Below are 20,597 nucleotides of genomic sequence, written 5' to 3' on the forward strand. Positions count from 1 at the left end.
CGGCGAAGTACTGCTTTAAAATTTTTATTAAGAAGAAAAGTAAACCTTTTTAAACTGAGAAAAAATATACCAATAATTATCTGTTAAGGATCTCTTTGTATACCACATTATAATTTCGGGCCTCCGGTTATAATATGACCAAGCTGTGCGCTGAGCTTACTCTTGAGCATGCAACGTACAGTTGGCCATGTGAACAGTAATCTTGTCTCAGATCTCACAGCTTGGAATGCTGCTGTCATAATCGGTTTGAGTTTCATGGTTTGTTTCAATTACGACAGTATTTGCAGGACTTGTGTTGAAGTGACATTCGGCATCTGTCAAGCGTTGTAAGCATACAACCGGTTTCATCAATAACTTCACATCCAGCTTTTGAGAGTTTAAACATTCATAAACATCAAAGTATCCACTACTGAAATCATCACCTGTGAATCTAAGACGTTTAAGAGGGATTGGCGGTTGTCGAAAATATTTGGCCATTCCAGTACACTTGAAAGCGACAACCGAACAATTCAGCGGCAGCCATCAACTCACATGCAGAACCATAGGTGAAGGGCTTAAGCATTTCACTCTTCTAGTGCTCCTGTGTAGTATAATTATCTCCTGTACCGTCATCAGTCCACAACTTGAACCTGTCCCAGTCATTCAATACATAAGGCACAATGTTCCTCTGGATATCAAGAGTGAGCCTGATATGGCCGTGCAATATGTAACAAAGAGAATGGAAAAGGCAGGTGCCATCTCCGGGCATGGAAACCACTCGGTAAGTGCCAGTTCTTTGATCGATGGTGATCACTTCGATAGACATGTTAATGGGGTACGGCTGGAACAATAAAGGAAATGGGTACCTGAACAATGTAAAGTAAGTCTAAAATACCTACACAATAACTATAATGGTAATAAACGAACAATAAAACAGCGGAGAAGCGGTGGATTAAATAAAAAGGCTGCAGTTATCAACAGGGAGACGTAAATCCCGTGGTGAAGCAAGGAAGGGAATGCAGAGACCAGAGCGACGGACGGCCTTATATAGGCAGGCAGCCAACTACGTGGGAGGCGTTGGGATGGGGGACCCAATGCCGCCTCACACGGTGACCAAGCTGCAGGCTATGGACGTATATATGTACGTAAGTAGGATTCACTTAGTGTTGGAAACCCGTGTACCAAATTTCTTGGAGATGCGCCCATAAGTAACAAAGACCACTGGAAAGTTCAATATGGTGGCCGACAGCGGCGTCATACCACCGAAATAAGTACGTACATTGGTTTCGGTTAGCCGCCTACCAAATTTCGTGAAGATGGGGCCATAAATAAGAAAGTTCAACATGGTGGACATTATCGACCGTTATGCGTACAATTTCGAAATGAAACTTGCTTAACTTTTGTAAGTAAGCTGTAAGGAATGAGCCTTCCAAATTTCAGCCTTCTACCTACACGGGAAGTTGGAGAATTAGTGACGTTGGAAAGTTTAATATGGCAGCCGACAGTGGCATCATACCACCGAAATAAGTACGTACATCAGTTTCAGTTAGCGCAGGGAAGCCGCCTACCAAATTTCGTGAAGATGGGGCCATAAAAAAGTAAGTTCAACATGGCGGACGTTGTCGACCGTTATGACCGTTGCGTGTAGAATTTCGAAATGAAACCTGCTTAACTTTTGTAAGTAAGCTGTAAGGAATGAGCCTGCCAAATTTAAGCCTTCTACCTAGACGGGAAGTTGGAGAATTAGTGACGAGTGATTGAGGGCTTTGCCTTTTATTAGTATACTAGCCAAATACCCACGCTTCGCAGCGGAGAAGTAGTGTGTTAAAGATGAATGAGAAATGAAAAAGAAAAGGAAACATTTTAATAATAACATAACATGATTGACAATGTAATTGTTTGTCATTGTCATGAGTGTTGCTGGCATATATATATATATATATATATATATATATAATATATATAAATATATATATAAATATATATATATATTTTATATATATATACATACACACACACACATACACTAATAAAAGGCAAAGCCCTCATTCACTCACTCACTCATCACTAATTCTCCAACTTCCCGTGTAGGTAGAAGGCTGAAATTTGGCAGGCTCATTCCTTACAGCTTGCTTACAAAAGTTGGGCAGGTTTCATTTCGAAATTCTACGCCTAATGGTCATAACTGGAAGGTATTTTTCTCCATTAACTGTAATGCAGTTGAGCTGGAATGACGTGGGGGGCGGAGTTTCATGTGCCATCATCACGCCTCCCATGTAATCACGTGAACTGACTGTCAGCGCAGTGCGTAGAAAACCAGGAAGAGCTCCAAAAAGCGCTTAAGAAAACATGCATTATATAATTGAGAAGGCAGCGAAACAATAAGAAGCGAGCGAGTGACATATACTACCATATTCATGAGTGGTGCTGCTACCTCGGAAAGAAAGCAAGGTGTAAACCTAAACTTTAAATTAAGTTCATAGACAGGCTACGCTGGCGTTTCACATGCCCACAGGTAATGCGGGATACAAGTTTAATGAGAGGGCGCGGGATATAAGCGAGAGTTTTGATCACTTTGTAACTAAGTTAAAATTGTAGGTGAAGGGGTGTGCTTATGCAAATTCCGAGAGACTGTGTTTGTGGGGATTGACAGTTAAGGCGGGTGGGGGAGTCACGTCATCATCTCCCCTCACATTCATCTCATTTCGCTCAGAGCTGAGCTCTGAGGCTAACGCCGTCTTCTAAAGCAACTTCGTCAGACTGCCACCAAATACTCACAGAAAAATCCACAAGTTAATACACACGCAGTCTCTAGAGTTTCTCCACACTGAATCCTCCAGACACTACTTACAAAAGGTTACATTGATAATCGTGTTACATTATTTTTAAAATCTTTCCTTTTCTTAGCACAAGCACAGCTGAGAAGCTTCGATGCATGTGCTCCATAACGTTAAAAATAATGCATTTAATCACACTTTGCATTACAAGCAAAGGGGCTTTTGTCAATGCATGATTTCCTGGTACACGATTACATTGATCAGCGCATCCCGATTCATTTTACCCTCGCACCACCTTAGTTTGAGAAGAAGTATGAAAAAATATGAGGTTAACACAGAAAAACAGATCACCAATTCAAGCTTTATGAATAATCGATTCGCCATCAATAATTGTTTTGGTAAAGCCATCCTCCTTCCATTTTATAATTTTTCCGCCATTAGCCATGATTAAATGAACGGTAAATAAAGTAAGAGCAAAGCGAGGTGACTTATTTAGGCAGGCATATATATGACAGCAACACTCATGAGAATGTCAATCATGTTACGTTATTATTAAAATGTTTCCTTTTCTTTTTCATTACTTCTTTAACACACTACTTCTCCACTGCGAGGCGCGGGCAATTTTGATATATATAGATATATATATATAGATATATATATATATAGATATATATATATATATATATATATATATATATATAGATATATATATATATATACAGTCATGTGAAAACATTAGGACACCCTTTGAAAGCATGTGGTTTTTTGTAACATTTTTAATAAATGGTTATTTCATCTCCGTTTCAACAATACAGAGAGATTAAAGTAATCCAACTAAACAAAGAAAACTGAAGAAAAGTCTTTTCAAGATCTTCTGTAAATGTCATTCTACAAAAATGCCTATTCTAACTGAGGAAAAGATAGGACACCCTCACATGTATTCCCTCTTAAATTGGCTCAGATCTCACACAGGTATATCACACCAGGTGCACATAATTAGTAGATCGTTACTCTGCATGTTGAATGAGGCTTGCCCTATTTAAACCTCAGACATTTAGTTTGGTGTGCTCCTGACTGTTGAAGTGAGAGTGAGCACCATGGTGAGAAAAAAGAGCTGTCAGAGGACTTCAGAAAAAGATTGTAGCAGCCTATGAGTCTGGGAAGGGATTTAAAAGATCTCAAAAGATTTTGAAATCAGCCATTCCACTGTCCGGAAGATAGTCTACAAGTGGAGGGCTTTCAAAACAACTGCCAACATGCCCAGGACTGGTCGCCCCAGCAAGTTCACCCCAAGAGCAGACCGCAAGATGCTAAAAGAGGTCTCCAAAACCCTAAAGTGTCATCTCGAGAACTACAGCAGGCTCTGGCTACTGTTGATGTAGAAGTACATGCCTCTACAATCAGAAAGAGACTGTACAAGTTTAACTTGCATGGGAGGTGTGCAAGGAGGAAACCTTTGCTTTCCAAGAGAAACATCGAGGCCAGACTGACATTTGCCAGAGATAAAGTTGACAAAGACCAGGACTTCTGGAATAATGTTCTTTGGACAGATGAGTCCAAAATTGAATTATTTGGACACAACAGCAGAGGACATGTTTGGCGTAAACCAAACACAGCATTCCAAGAAAAGAACCTCATACCAACTGTGAAGCATGGAGGTGGAAGTGTCATGGTTTGGGGCTGCTTTGCTGCAGCAGGACCTGGTCAGCTCACCATCATAGAATCCACGATGAATTCTACTGTGTATCAGAAGGTGCTTGAAGAACATGTGAGACCATCAGTTAGAAAATTAAAGCTGAAGCGGAACTGGACCATGCAACATGACAATGACCCAAAACATACTAGTAAATCAACCAAAGATTGGCTGAAAAAGAAGAAATGGAGAGTCCTGGAATGGCCAAGTCAAAGTCCAGATTTGAATCCCATTGAGATGCTGTGGGTGACTTGAAAAGGGCTGTATGCGTGCAAGAAACCCTCAAACATCTCACAGCTGAAAAAGTTCTGCATTGAGGAGTGGGGTAAAATTTCCTCAGACCGATGTCGAAGACTGGTAGATGGCTACAAGAACCGTCTCACTGCAGTTATTTCAGCCAAAGGAGGTAACACTCGCTATTAGGGGCAAGGGTGTCCTATCTTTTCCTCAGTTAGAATAGGCATTTTTGTAGAATGACATTTACAGAAGATCTTGAAAAGACTTTTCTTCAGTTTTCTTTGTTTAGTTGGATTACTTTAATCTCTCTGTATTGTTGAAACGGAGATGAAATAACCATTTATTAAAAATGTTACAAAAACCACATGCTTTCAAAGGGTGTCCTAATGTTTTCACATGACTGTATATATATATATATATATATATATATATATATATATATATATATATATATATATATATATATATATATATATATATATATATATATATATATATATATATATATATATATATATATATATATATATATATATATATATATATATATATGACCTCCAAGAGCTGAGACTTTTGATATCATGAGCGTGTCTGCAAAACTGTGGTCTCCTGCCCTGCAAAAGTCGAGCAGCCAGCGCTAGCGCATGCATAGCTGTGCCGGCCTTTGAGGCGCTGACTGCGCTTCTGCCTTAAGTCAAAGTGAGCACTTTTAATTTTTTCATCCTCCCCTGCGCTATAGCCCAGACAAGTGCAAACACGGGACCCCTTTTCTACACCACGGCAAAATAATATTAAGGCGATTCACACTTTCTTTTGCACGTATACGATTATGAGGTCCTCACCTCGGATTATGAAGACACGCACATGAGTGGAGGACTGACAGTGCCATCACAGCCGATTAATGGCGGGGACGTCTCACCAGTCTACACAAGACCCACCACGACTGTCCCCAAAAGGCGATCATAACGTCAGCAAACACATCTCTCTATACTATATAAAAGGCGTGATGATGTCACACGAAACTCCCCCCCCCACGTCATTCCAGCTCAACTGCATTACAGTTAATGGAGAAAAATACCTTCCAGTTATGACCATTAGGCGTAGAATTTCGAAATGAAACCTGCCCAACTTTTGTAAGCAAGCTGTAAGGAATGAGCCTGCCAAATTTCAGCCTTCTACCTACATGGGAAGTTGGAGAATTAGTGATGAGTGAGTGAGGGCTTTGCCTTTTATTAGTGTATGTATGTGTATATATATATATATATATATATATATATATATATATATATATATATATATATATATATATATATATATAAATATATATGAGAACAATACTCATATCAATGACAAAACAATTACATTAACAATCATGTTACGTTATTTTTAAATTTTTCCTTTTCTTTTTAGTACCTTCTTTAACACACTACTTCTCCTGCGAGCCTTGGTATTCTACTAGTGTATATATATATATATATATATATATATATACACACACACACCACACACACATACAGACACATTTACATATATATATCTATCTCTATGTATATATCCATCTATCTATATATGTATATCTATCTCTATATATCCATCTATCTATATATCTATATCTCTCTATATATACAGTGGTGTGAAAAACTATTTGCCCCCTTCCTGATTTCTTATTCTTTTGCATGTTTGTCACACAAAATGTTTCTGATCATCAAACACATTTAACCATTAGTCAAATATAACACAAGTAAACACAAAATGCAGTTTTTAAATGATGGTTTTTATTATTTAGGGAGAAAAAAAAATCCAAACCTACATGGCCCTGTGTGAAAAAGTAATTGCCCCTGAACCTAATAACTGTTTGGGCCACCCTTAGCAGCAATAACTGCAATCAAGCGTATGAGTCTTTTACAGCGCTCTGGGGGATTTTGGCCCACTCATCTTTGCAGAATTGTTGTAATTCAGCTTTATTTGAGGGTTTTCTAGCATGAACCGCCTTTTTAAGGTCATGCCATAGCATCTCAATTGGATTCAGGTCAGGACTTTGACTAGGCCACTCCAAAGTCTTCATTTTGTTTTTCTTCAGCCATTCAGAGGTGGATTTGCTGGTGTGTTTTGGGTCATTGTCCTGTTGCAGCACCCAAGATCGCTTCAGCTTGAGTTGACGAACAGATGGCCGGACATTCTCCTTCAGGATTTTTTGGTAGACAGTAGAATTCATGGTTCCATCTATCACAGCAAGCCTTCCAGGTCCTGAAGCAGCAAAACAACCCCAGACCATCACTCTACCACCACCATATTTTACTGTTGGTATGATGTTCTTTTTCTGAAATGCTGTGTTCATTTTACGCCAGATGTAACGGAACATTTGCCTTCCAAAAAGTTCAACTTTTGTCTCATCAGTCCACAAGGTATTTTCCCAAAAGTCTTGGCAATCATTGAGATGTTTTTAGCAAAATTGAGACGAGCCCTAATGTTCTTTTTGCTTAACAGCGGTTTGCGTCTTGGAAATCTGCCATGCAGGCCGTTTTTGCCCAGTCTCTTTCTTATGGTGGAGTCGTGAACACTGACCTTAACTGAGGCAAGTGAGGCCTGCAGTTCTTTAGACGTTGTCCTGGAGTCTTTTGTGACCTCTCAGATGAGTCGTCTCTGGGCTCTTGGGGTAATTTTGGTCGGCCGGCCACTCCTGGGAAGTTTCACCACTGTTCCATGTTTTTGCCATTTGTGGATAATGGCTCTCACTGTGGTTCGCTGGAGTCCCAAAGCTTTAGAAATGGCTTTATAACCTTTACCAGACTGATAGATCTCAATTACTTCTGTTCTCATTTGTTCCTGAATTTCTTTGGATCTTGGCATGATGTCTAGCTTTTGGTCTACTTCTCTGTGTCAGGCAGTTCCTATTTAAGTGATTTCTTGATTGAAACAGGTGTGGCAGTAATTAGGCCTGGGGGTGGCTACGGAAATTGAACTCAGGTGTGATATACCACAGTTAGGTTATTTTTTTTAACAAGGGGGCAATTTCTCTCTCTCTCTCTCTCTCTATATCTATATCTATATCTATATCTATATCTATATCTATATATCTATATATATCTATATATATATATATCTATATATATATATATATATATATATATATATATATAGTGAACACTAGCCCCAGCACAGGTGGGACGACATATTTTCACCACACACTGTTTATTTACAATATATACAATTTATAAATTCGTGCACTCACAAAACCCCAGTGCCTTCACCACCGAATCCCCCAAAAGTCCAGGGCCCACAGTCACTGTGCCTTTCCTCTGGCCGCCTCCTGTCCTCTCTCCAGCTCCGTCTTCTGCCTCCCGACTTCCACCCATGACTGGAGGGAGGCGGCCCCTTAAATAATGCCCCCGGATGAGCCCCAGGTGTTGTCGGCCTCTTCTCCTTAGCAACGCCCCAGCGTGGCGGAAGTGTCGGCTGCTTTCCTGGCGGCTCTCCAGGTGCCACACAAAGTCTTCCCCCCGGCACTTCCTGGTGTGGCGGAAGTGCCGGGCTCCCGGGATAATTAGTCACTGGGGCGCCGCCTGGCGGTGGCCACGGGTCCCAAGCTGGGCTTCCAAGCCCTGTACCCGAGGCCCCCTGCCTAACCAGGACGGACGCCCCACTCAGTCTGGAGGAGGTACACGCCCTCCTCTCCTCCTCCTGGGCGTCCCGGCCGGGCTCCAGCCCCGGCTGGGGACCACAATATATATCTATATCTCTATATAGAAACATTATTTGGACAAAATCTTAATTTATCTATCCATTCCTAAATAATTAAATGGGCAGGCTATTTCGTATCAGTGCAATACGCTGCTTATTAAAACGGATGACTCCTAATCTTACGTGCACTTAGTGCTGCGTGGGTATTATGAACTATCGTATTTGATCAAGTTCTATTTAAATTTTAAATATAAGTAATTTCTATTTGGTCGACAGAAATATGCTTAGCAGGAAAAAAAGTTAAATTTAATCATCATTGCATAAATTTTTCTTCACCATAGAAATTTAAAGACTAAATCCAACTGCCTGATGAGCTCATCAGGCAGTACACACTCACTGCACCCACTCTCGCGAATCGAACCTCAGACGTTAGCGCTAAAGGCGAAGCCTCTCATGTTGCGCTAGGGTGTGTGGTTCGTTTATTTGACAGTATGTAGATCAGAATGTGTATATATATATATATATATATGTTACTTTTGAGAATGCAACGTATAGTTTTGTCCAGGAGGAAAGCAATGTTGCCTCAAATCAATGGCAACCTTTTGTAGGGTGTGTCCCTGAGACTTATTAATTGTCATCTGAAGCAGAGCCTTACTGGAAATTTGAGGCATTTCAATTGAAATGGGAGATCAGGGGGGTATAACGGTGATGCCAGGAATACATTCAGAGTGTGGCGCTCTGCTGTTTTTTTGGGTAGTTGCCTTCACACAGCCTCTCCGCTGCTTTATAAACGAAAGCCATATAAAGCCATCACCTTGTCAATTGTGTAATGCATTTTTTGAACAGGTTTGATGCATGGAAGTGATCACTCGTACTGCGTTCAGTAAGTTCACGTGAGCTGCTCTCTTGTGTGATGTTGCGATGTGCACGGCTTAATTTAATGTTAATTAAGACCCTGCACTTAAAAGTTTCTGGCTGCACTCCGGTTGTAATATGACGAAGCTGCGCGAGGTCACTTTTGAGAATGCAAGTATAGTTGTCCAGGAGAAAAGCAATCTTGCCTGAAATCAATGGCATCATTTTGTAGGGTCTGTCCCTGAGACTTATTACTTGTCATCGCGCAGCAGAACCTTACTGGAAATTGGAGGCATCTGAATTGAAATGGGAGATCAGAGGGTATAAAGGGGACGCGAGGAATACATTGAGTGTGGAGAAACTCTAGAGACAGGGTGTGTATTAACTTGTGGATTTTTCTGTGAGTATTTGGTGGCAGTGTGACGAAGTTGTTTCGAAAGACGGCGTTAGCCGTGGAGCTCAGCTCAGAGCGAAATGAGGTGAATGGGAGGGGAGTTGATGACGTGACTCCCCACCCGCCTTAACTGTCAATCCCCCACAAACACAGTCTCTCGGAATTTGCATAAGCACAGCCCTTCACCTGCAATTTTAACTTAGTTACAAAGTGATCAAAACTCGTTTATATCCTGCGTCCTCTCATTAAACTTGTATCCCGCATTATCCGTGGGCATGACAAACACCAGCGGCAGCCTGTCTATGAACTTAATTTAAACTTTAAGTTTACACCGTGCTTTGTTTCCGAAGTAGCAGCACTCATGAATATGGTTGTAAATGTCAGTCACTCGCTTCTTATTGTTTCGCTGCCTTCTCAATTATATAATGCATGTTTTCTTCAGCACTTTTTGGAGCTCTTCCTGGTTTTCTATGTACTGCGTTGATAGTCAGTTCACGTGATTACGTGGGAGGCGTGATGATGTCACAAGAAACTCCGCCCCCCACGGCCATCCAGCTCAACTCCATTACAGTATATGGAGAAAAATAGCTTCCAGTTATGACCATTACGCGTAGAATTTCGAAATGAAACCTGCCCAACTTTTGTAAGTAAGCTGTAAGGAATGAGTCTGCCAAATTTCAGCCTTCTAACTACACGGGAACTTGGAGAATTAGTGATGAGTCAGTGAGTGAGTGAGTCAGTCAGTGAGGGCTTTGCCTTTTATTAGCATAGATTACGCTGTGCATTCTATGGTATATTTAACTATATTTGTGCTTAAAAATCTTTAGAAAATATATTTACATACAGATCATACGGTCTGGAATGGATTAATTGTATTTACATACAATCCTATGGGGGAAATTGGTCGTAAACCGATTTGGTCATGAACCGAAGTAGAGTTTTGGAACGAATTATGGTCGTGAACCGAGGTTCCACTGTACCTAGAAAGCCATTGCACTTCATTCAGCGGCTGAAATGAAACCGAATCATTGCCTAGAACTGCCGCAAGTTCTGTGAATTCTGTATATTTCACTGATGACCTGCTAAACATCACATACACCGTTCACAGTAGCGTCTCAATGTCCTGCAGTAACTGAACATGCTTGCAGGCATCATCAATAGCAAGGTCTTCCCTGGAAGTGACACAGTGTTGTTTGAACAAGTGTGAATTCTCACAACGAAGTTGAGAGGGCACACCATTCTCCCTACCGAGCATAACTGGCGCTCCATCTGAGGTAAACATAACCATCTTTTCCATGTCTACTGCATTGTCCAAATAGAACTTTTTGATGGCTATGACAATTGATCTGCTATCACATGGCATCTTACTGTATCGAAATTGACCTCACAATCATGAAGGAATTTAGCATACAAAATTAACATTTTTATCACAGATATGTCAGTGCTTCGTCAGCAATGAGAGTATGAAACCTCATATGCATTTTACAAATACTAAAGCATAATTCTTGCTACGCCAACTGTTTGGAATTGTCACATATATTGCCATATGTTCGTGCAACTCTTGCACTGCTAACACCGACATGTTCATCTGAACGGCCGTCAAGACATCATCAAACAAAACTTTTGCCCTATCAGCTTTCGCTGTTTTTCGCTGACACAGCTCCGTTCTCATTTGTCAGTCTTCTGCAGTTTTGTTTAAAAATCGACCTCCTAATTTCTGACAATGCAGCTTTGGAATTGCATCCATGTTACCTTTCTGAGATAAAGTAGGTGACGCTTCAAATAGTTCATCTTCCAATTGTTCCATCGTTTGCCTGTGCTAAATTCTCCAGGCATGTGGCTTTTTTGGCACAATTGGTAGATGATACTGTCACTGTCATAACGCTGTCGATAAACAAAGATTTCGCCAAGTGTTGTCATCAGCTTTTTTTGCTGGTGTCTGCATTTCTGTCTCAACGAGCTCACTAAGCCATTCCAGTTTAAATTTAGATGCACATTTTTTCTTTACAGAATTACCCTGCATTCTTTCAATTGTTGAGTTGCGCTTTGACATTTTTATGTCCAGAATAAAACGGATATTTAAATGCACGTGCAAGTTATGCAGCTGTTGATCGTACATGGTGTGCACCATACAAACAAGTTGCACGCGTGTGCGAGCGTGTCTTACTGAAATGTGATTGATACGCTACAGCATTGACACAAGCAGTGTTACAGCTGTTAGCCCGGCACTGCTCGAGGTCTTCCTGGTCTGTGCAGCCGATGCAGCCTGCAGCCCAACTCCCTTAGGCCTACATTTCAGAGTGGACTTTGGCCAACTCCCTCAAAACACATGCTATTGCTTCACCCTATCCCGCAGTTGGAAATGCAATAGCCCAAATGAGTGACAGATGAGTACAGTAATCCCTCGCTATATCGCGCTTCGACTTTCGCGGCTTCACTCTATCGCGGATTTTATATGTAAGCATAACTAAATATATAACTCGGATTTTTCGCTGCTTCGCAGGTTCTGCGGACAATGGGTCTTTTACTTCCTGTACATGCTTCCTCAGTTGATTTGCCCAGTTGATTTCATACAAGGGACGCTATTGGCGGATGACTGAGAAGCTAACCAATCAGAGCACGCAGTTAAGTTCCTGTGTGCTGAATGCAGTGTTAACCAGGAAGTCTCGTCTTGCTCATTCAGCATCAACGTGTTTCGCTGTGTAAAGAGTTAACTTTTGTGCTCTTTTGTGTTTATCTTTGTGCACAGTCAAGCCCTTCATTATGGCTCCAAAGCGATCTGCTTCTGCTACTGCTTCAGGGGCCGTGCCCAAGCGCCAACAGAAGATGTTAATGATTGCCGAAAAGGTAAACGTTTTGGATTTGTTGAAGGAAGGGAAAATCTACAGCCGCATTGTGTCCTTTTAACCAGGGTGCAAAACGAGTTGTAAGTGGATGTAATAAGGCAGTAGTCTGGATGGAATCTGCTTTAGGGATTTGGATTGAAGACTGCCAGAAGAAGAACAACGGCAGTGCTACACAATTGCCTGAAGTGGCTCCTTTGGAAGAGCTGTAACGCTCTCCTTTGTTGTGCAGTAAAATTAAACTCATTGTTATCGGACAAGTCATCGTGTCACTGTTGGTGAGTAACCATAATTAATTTTCTACTGTATACTATTTTTCTTGCATTGTACGTATTTATTGCTGGTGGCCTGTCTATCTTAATGGCTGTAACATATGTGATATCGGAGACACTCAATATCTTTAAAATAATATTTGGGTTTTACTGTATATAAACAGTGTGTTTTTATACATAATTTCAATGAATCTTACCTAATATCTAAGAGAATACAAAGGGATTATGCTGTATAACTCTGCGGGGAATATTTATAAACAGTGTGGGAGAGTTTATAAGGGCTTAAAATATATAAAAATAACCATACAAACATATGGTTTCTACTTCATGATTTTCACCTATGCGGGGTCTGGAATGCAACCCCCGCGATCGAGGAGGGATTACTGTATGTTCTGTTACACACTGAGTCACTGACATGTAGGCTACAGAAATTGGCAGAATCGCGCACAGGATCCAAAGGTAGTTTAAATGACACACCACCAAATCTATTTCATGGTGGCGTTTTTGCCCAATTAAACAAATTGTCATTGATGAACAATAAAACATAAAACATTGTTTGCCAGTGCAGAGGGAATATTGACTCTGTCTTTTGGCATGTCAGAGAACCGGGACTTCAAGTGTGGTATGCCTCACTTGGGGAGGCAAAATGCGGTGGGGATAGACAGAAAGGGGGCAATTCTATTCCTTATTCATCCTTTCTACCCTAATAACTGTTAAATGTTAACAAGACAATAGGCCTCACAGCCATAACACCTGGCAATAATATGAAATCTAAATCAAAGCTATCACATGTAACAATGTACAGTGAACCCTCGTTTATCACGGTTAATCCGTTCCAGACTCTACCGTGATAAATGAATTTTCGCGAAGTAGGATTCTTTATTTATAAATCGAATATTTTCGCAGTTAGAGTACAGAAAACCTGTTTACGACCTTCTAAATACGTTTAACATTATTAGAGCCCTCTAGACATGAAATAACACCCTTTCATCACCATTACACTCGCATTACCCAATATATTAGACAAAATAAGAGAACATAAGACATATTAGACGTTACAAATATATTACTAGGCGCACTCGCCTTTTAAGGCGACCGACTTTTATCCTCAATTTTTGTGTGCTCCATGTGTACATCAGGCATGTAAGTGTAGGGAATGAGAACATCAAAGTGCCCATTCATAACATCTCCCGAAAACCTACGTTTTTTATCCCCTCAAGTGCCTGTCCAAAGTCGTACAATTTCAGCCCGAATCTGTACCGCTAAAGACGGAGTTTCATGCACTAAATAAGCTATAGATGAGAATAAGCAAGCACCATCTCCCCTGATATTTACTACGCAGTGAGGCATTTGTACTTCATCAACATTAATTATTTCCAGAAACATAATTTTGTCTATTTTTCCAGCGCATCGCGCACAAAAACAAGGGAGCGATGAGAGCACCAGAACTCTGCTCACATCGCGCGCTAAACATACCTCAAACCACAAGTAGAAGTCTGTAATAAGCAGAATACCGCTTCGCTTTGCACTCACGGGACGGAAGGACAATCCCGAACGCTTTTATATAGTAGATTATTGTACTGTACATTTAATTGCACACAAACACACACAGTTCTTACACACAACCACTAAGGCACAACCTCAGTAGGAGAGTCTTCAGAGGTGGTGCACTATTTTCAGCAGGTGCGTTGTTGTCTTCTTCCGCTGAAGGAGTACTAGGAGTAGGCAGTGGGTATCTGGGTGCGCGGTTGAAGAACATCTTGATAGGCAGTTGCTGGCACTGTCTTTTCATATGCGTGAGGAGGCTTTTGTAGGGTATTGCCATCTTTAATCATATCCAAGAGTTTCACCTTCTCCTGGATAGTAAGCATCTTCCTCCGGTGCTTAGTTTTATTGTCAGAAGGCTTAGAAAAAGCAGCACGTTTAGGAGCCATCGTAGGGCTTAGATAAAAGTTCTCAGAAAGCGCATGCATAGTGAGGTAAGTGTGTATGAGAAAAAAAACGCGATAGAGTGAAGCCACGACAGTCGAAGCGTAATATAGTGAGGGATCACTGTACTACCTTCTTAAAACTACAAAATGTCAACAAAAGTTTAGAAGCAATTTCTTTATGACCAAACAGTGAGCGTTATGAGCTGGAATGTCAAACATTTCAACCATGAATTACAGAGAAAGGAAGTATTCTCTTACTTAAAAGATTTAAACGCCAAGATAGTATTTTTACAGAAGACTCAAGTAAGAAAGAAATTTTTCACTCCAGCTGTACAAAAAAACTAGGGGTGGGGAATCTTAATGCATAGAACTATTCCATTTTAAGTACCAGATGTAATATCTGATCCTGAAGGTCGATATGTCATTATGGTGGGCAATTTATTTAATACTAAAGTGATTCTGATAAATATCTATGCACCTAACATGGATGATAGAGTTTTCCTCCAAAATGTATTCACATCTACTGCTAATGTGAACAATCATAAAATTCTAAGGGCAGGATACTTTGTGTTTTAAATCCAGACCTGGCTAGGTCTTCGGCTACAGTGGCAATAATATCTAATACTGAAAAAATAATTACACAGTCTATAATGGATCAGACCCATGGAGGTTTTTAATCCTAACGTAAAAGCATATTCCTTCTTCTTACTAGTCCATCATTGTTACTCAAGAATTGATTATTTCTTCATAAACAAGACTTTTTTTTTTCCCTATTATCAAATCTTATAATGATATTTTTTTATATCTACAACCAAGCCCCTCTGATCATGGAGCTTAAATCACCGTGCCCTACACACTCATCTCTTAGCTGGTATCATAACCTCCTATCATTAGGTCATGAGAACTGTACAGAATTCATATCAAAAAAAATGATTATTTTCTGGAGACAAAATGCAACCTCAGAGATCACTGCAGGAATAATCTGGGAAACTGAAAGGTATTTTTAAGAGGAGATTACTTCATATCTTTCTCACAAAAATAAATTAGAAATCATTAAGGCATGTGAGTTAATCAGCAAAATTACCAAAATAGATTTAGAATATGACAGATCTCTAAATAAGGCACTTCGTAAAAAAAGACAGGTTTTGCAATCATAATTTAATCTTTTGACTACTAAAAAAAAAAACAGAACAGTTCATCTTGACATTGCGAGAGGAGGCCAATAAGATTTTAGCCCAACAAATCTACAAGCATGAGGTCTGCAAAGCAAGAACACCAATTACCAAAACAGATAGAGATAAAATCATTGACCATAAAAATATACCCCACACATTTAGAGAGTACTATAAGTCCTTACATTCTATTCAGTCTAAAGAAGATAATATACAACCAAATGAGTTGTTTGATTCATTATAGATACTCTTAGTGCTGTGGAACTGGATAAACCTCTAACACTCTCAGAATTACTAGATACTATAAACTCATTGTCCAGTTGACTTTTTAAAAAAAAAAACTTTCAAAAGTTACTGACGCTATTTTTAGTAATATTAACATTAGAATCCCTGAAGCCTATGAAAATATTCATTATGCCGGGCCACCTTAAATTCCCTTGCACCTCCTCATCAGCGTCTTTGTTTTGCAAATGTGTCAGTCAACAAAAGCAGCCTGCTATCCCATCCCCCACACAGGCAGCTGAAATCAAGTCAGTTGCAAATTTCTCAGAGCTGAAGTCTTTTTATCTGGGAGTAAGCTGTCTGGAACTGCTTAGGGTAAATAATATTATTTGGAATACATACATTTAATGTGTGTTTTGTGTCTACAACGATCTGTTTAAATGTAGGATGACAGGAAATAAGAGACAAGCAATGTTAAACCCAACTAAAACAGAATTTTTTTTCAAGTTATAGTAATAATTGACAAATGTGAAGTACATAATGTGTGAAGAATGAAGTTCAAATATCAAATAAACACTTTCACAAAAGCTATAACAAAAACTGTGCTTTTATTGAAGAATAAAGCCGAAGAAAAAGACAATTTTACTTTTCACTCCTCTGTTTCAAGATGGCATTATTATGTTCAATGAATACCACACAGTATTAAGCTTTATGTGATGGGTGTAACATAGCAAGATGCAGAGGACAGGAACATATGGAAACCCCTAACGGAAGTTAGGAACATACAATTGGAACATACAACAAAAAAGTTAACTTAGATATAAAATATTCATATTTATTTACTGTATAATGTACTATTTAAAATGGCGTATTCATTTTAGAATATCTGTTCAGGAACAGGTCACTGTGAAACAATCTTTCTCTAAGAAAGTACATAGTAAACTGAAACAAATGTTTTGTTCTGTATGCAACAAAATACAGACTTTATTGTATATCTTTCAAACTTATTCAGGAAACAATGGATTCAATCACAAGTCCGATAACAGCAGAGCCTTGTATGACTAACAACAGAGGACTGAAGACACAAGGTGTTGTCTTACATAAAGGTCACTTAAATCTGGTTATCAGTGTGGCTTTTCTATGTAATCAGGGGATTAAGGGTTAGCAGGCTAGGCTGCCACTACACCATGAAGCAGCAGACACTTGATACTTGCTGGCTCTGCAAACTTTCTATATAAAGACAGGCAAAGTCCTTGTAAAGTGGAACTGCAGCCTACTTCAATGGCACTCGTGTCATAAAAAAGGTTTCTTCAACATGCTCCTCTAACATACAGTCATAACAATGCTTTAAAAATTCCATAAACACCTGAATTTGTGACTGAAGGCAGACATGGAACATAATATAACACTATACATGTTTTTGACTTCCATGGGATTACTAAAAGGATAAAAAAGTTGTACATTTTATAAGCAGTACACAATATTAATCTGTAAGTTAAGGGCTGTTAACATTGGAAAATACTTCATGAACAACACTTATGACTTCATAATTGTATGCCATTTGTGCTCTTTATTTGTGCAGAAGTTTTTGTTTCTATAACAAAATATATAAGATGAAAACACTTTATCATTTTGTGTCTAATAATTATAATAAATTTAGATAATTTTTAGTGATTTGTTTTAAATTTTACATTTTAGAGTCTTTTTTTTAGAGTCTTTTTCTGATGATCAGTCAAAACATTTAATTTAAATCTACTTTCAGTCGATGTTGTAAAACAAAACATGAAAAAGTCCTTTGGGGTGAATACTTTTTACAGGCAGAGGAGAGTAAAATCATAAGTCTAATTTTATATCAATATATATATATATATATACACACATATATACATATATATATATATATATATATATATATATATATATATATATATATATACATATATATATATATATATATATATATATATATATATATATATATATATATATATATATATATATATATATATATATATATATATATATATATACATATATATATATATATATATATATATATATATATATATATATATATATATATATATATATATATATATATATATATATATATATATATATATATATACATACATATATATATATATATATATATATATATATATATATATATATATATATATATATATATATATATATATATATATATATATATATATATATATATATATATATATATATATATATATATATATATACATATATATATATATATATATATATATATATATATATATATACATATATATATATATATATATATATATATATATATATATATATACATATATATATATATATATATATATATATATATATATATACATATATATATATATATATATATATATACATATATATATATATATATATATATATATATATATATATATATATATATATATACATATATATATATATATATATATATACATATATATATATATATATATATATATATATATATATATATATATATATATATATATATATATATATATATATATATATATATATATATATATAAAAGCTAGTCAATTTACTTTCTTGTTCAGTCTTATGGGTACAATATTTATGTTTTTGGTTATTAAATATTTTAAAAATATTTTTCAACACTGAAAAGCAGAACTGCACTGTATTCTCCCTCCCAACACACACACTTAAAAAACGTACAGCAACTGACAGTTTAAAATGTTCTCCTTTTTAAGTTATTATTAAGGCCCCTGATCTGACTGTTAAATGTTTAAAGACATAATTAAAACATCATTACAATATGTTAAAATTACTTAGATTATTGAAATTATATTTATATGTGACCTGAAATTCTTTTTTTTATTATTATATTTTTATTAATTTTATTGCAATCCATACAAATCAATCAAGTTTTTGCAAAAAGAAAAATTGAGTTAAGGACAAATCGATCCCCACCCCTGAGAGAGAGAGATCAAGGCAAACTGTGTGAAATTTAAGGCTTGTAAACATACCTAAATTAATAAATTCTCTGTGCTTTATGATCCTCTAACTGAGCATTTGATTTTTTCCAATTTCAAATAGTATAACACATCAGTTTCCCACCGACTTGAAAGAGGAGAGTTTGGGTTCTTACAGTGTATCAAAATAAGTCTGCGTGCCAAAAGTGTAGTGATTGCAATCGCAATTTGTTTGTCTTTCTCCACTTTAAACCCATCTAGAAGAACCCCAAACACAGCTGTTAATGGGTTAGGAGGGATTGTGAGACCAAGGCTGTCTGAAAACTAATTAAAAATTTTGGTCCAGAATAATGTTAATTTGGTGCAGGCCCAGAACATGTGACCTAGTGAGGCTGGGACTTGGTTGCAGCGTTCGCAGGTTGGATCATGCCCTGGAAACATTTTGGAGAGTTTTAGACGAGACAGATGTGCTTGATACATAATTTTGAGCTGTATAACGGTATGCTTTGCGCATATGGAGCTCGAATGAATTCTCTGCATTGCTACTTTCCACTCTTTTTCTGATATATTAATTGAGAGATCTTTTTCCCAGTGTCCTCTTGGATCTTTGAAAGTGAGGGATTGTAAAATGATTTTATATATTGTAGAGATGATGTCTAAGTCCTTGAGATTAAGCAATATATTTTTTTTTTTTTTAAACGGAAGGTTCTGTTTAACAAAGTTCCTGATTTGAAGATAGTGAAAGAAATGTGTAGCTGGAATGTTAAATTTGGAATGTAATTGTTCATATGATGCAAAGATGTTGTCTATATAAAGATCTCTAAGCAAGTTAATTCCAAATTTTTTCCAGATATTAAAAACTGCATATGTTTGCAAAGGTTGACAGAGGTGGTTCTCTTGCAGAGGTGCCACACATAGAAGCTTCTCTGTCTTAAAATGCTTTCTACATTGGTTCCATATTCTAAATGAGTGAAACACAATTGGGTTATTAGTATATTGCCGATAACGTGTGTTTATTGGAGCACAGAGCAGGGAATACAAAGAAGTACTGCAGGATTTTACTTCTATTGCTGTCCAAGCCTGTGTATGATCTTCTATTTGTGTCCAGGTTCTTATCGCCTGTATATTTGCTGCCCAGTAATAAAACTGGAAGTTAAGTAGAGCCATGTCGCCTTCTGCCTTTTGTCTTCGTAGGGTCGCTCTTTGGATGCGTGGATGTTTTGAATTCCAAATAAATGAGGTTATTGTTGAATCTAATTGCTTAAAGAATGATTTATCAATGTGACCTGAAATTCTATTAAACCAGATATGTGGTTTCTTGAGAGCCATAAAAAGTACTGAGAAATACAAGATATGCTCAACAGGCAAATATAAACAAAAATTCCCAACCCTTACTTGGTCCAATTCATGGAAACAGTGAGCTAAAGACACACTAACCAAAACTTGGCACAAAGCAGAAACGAGTTCTCGACAGGTTGCCAATTTATCACAGGACAAATGCACATACAACACAGCCACACTCACACAGGACCAATTTTAGAATTGCAAGTT

General features: G+C 37.7%; 1 protein-coding gene across 2 annotated transcripts in view; it reads right to left on the bottom strand.

The window, feature by feature from the left end:
- Positions 1 to 20,597, bottom strand: part of LOC120523954 (stromal interaction molecule 1-like) — a 124,819-nt gene that overhangs the window by 59,682 nt on the left and 44,540 nt on the right. The gene's annotated exons all lie outside the window — the stretch shown is intronic.

Source organism: Polypterus senegalus, chromosome 2 (genome assembly GCF_016835505.1).
Source record: "Polypterus senegalus isolate Bchr_013 chromosome 2, ASM1683550v1, whole genome shotgun sequence".
NCBI classification, from domain to species: Eukaryota; Metazoa; Chordata; class Cladistia; order Polypteriformes; family Polypteridae; genus Polypterus; species Polypterus senegalus.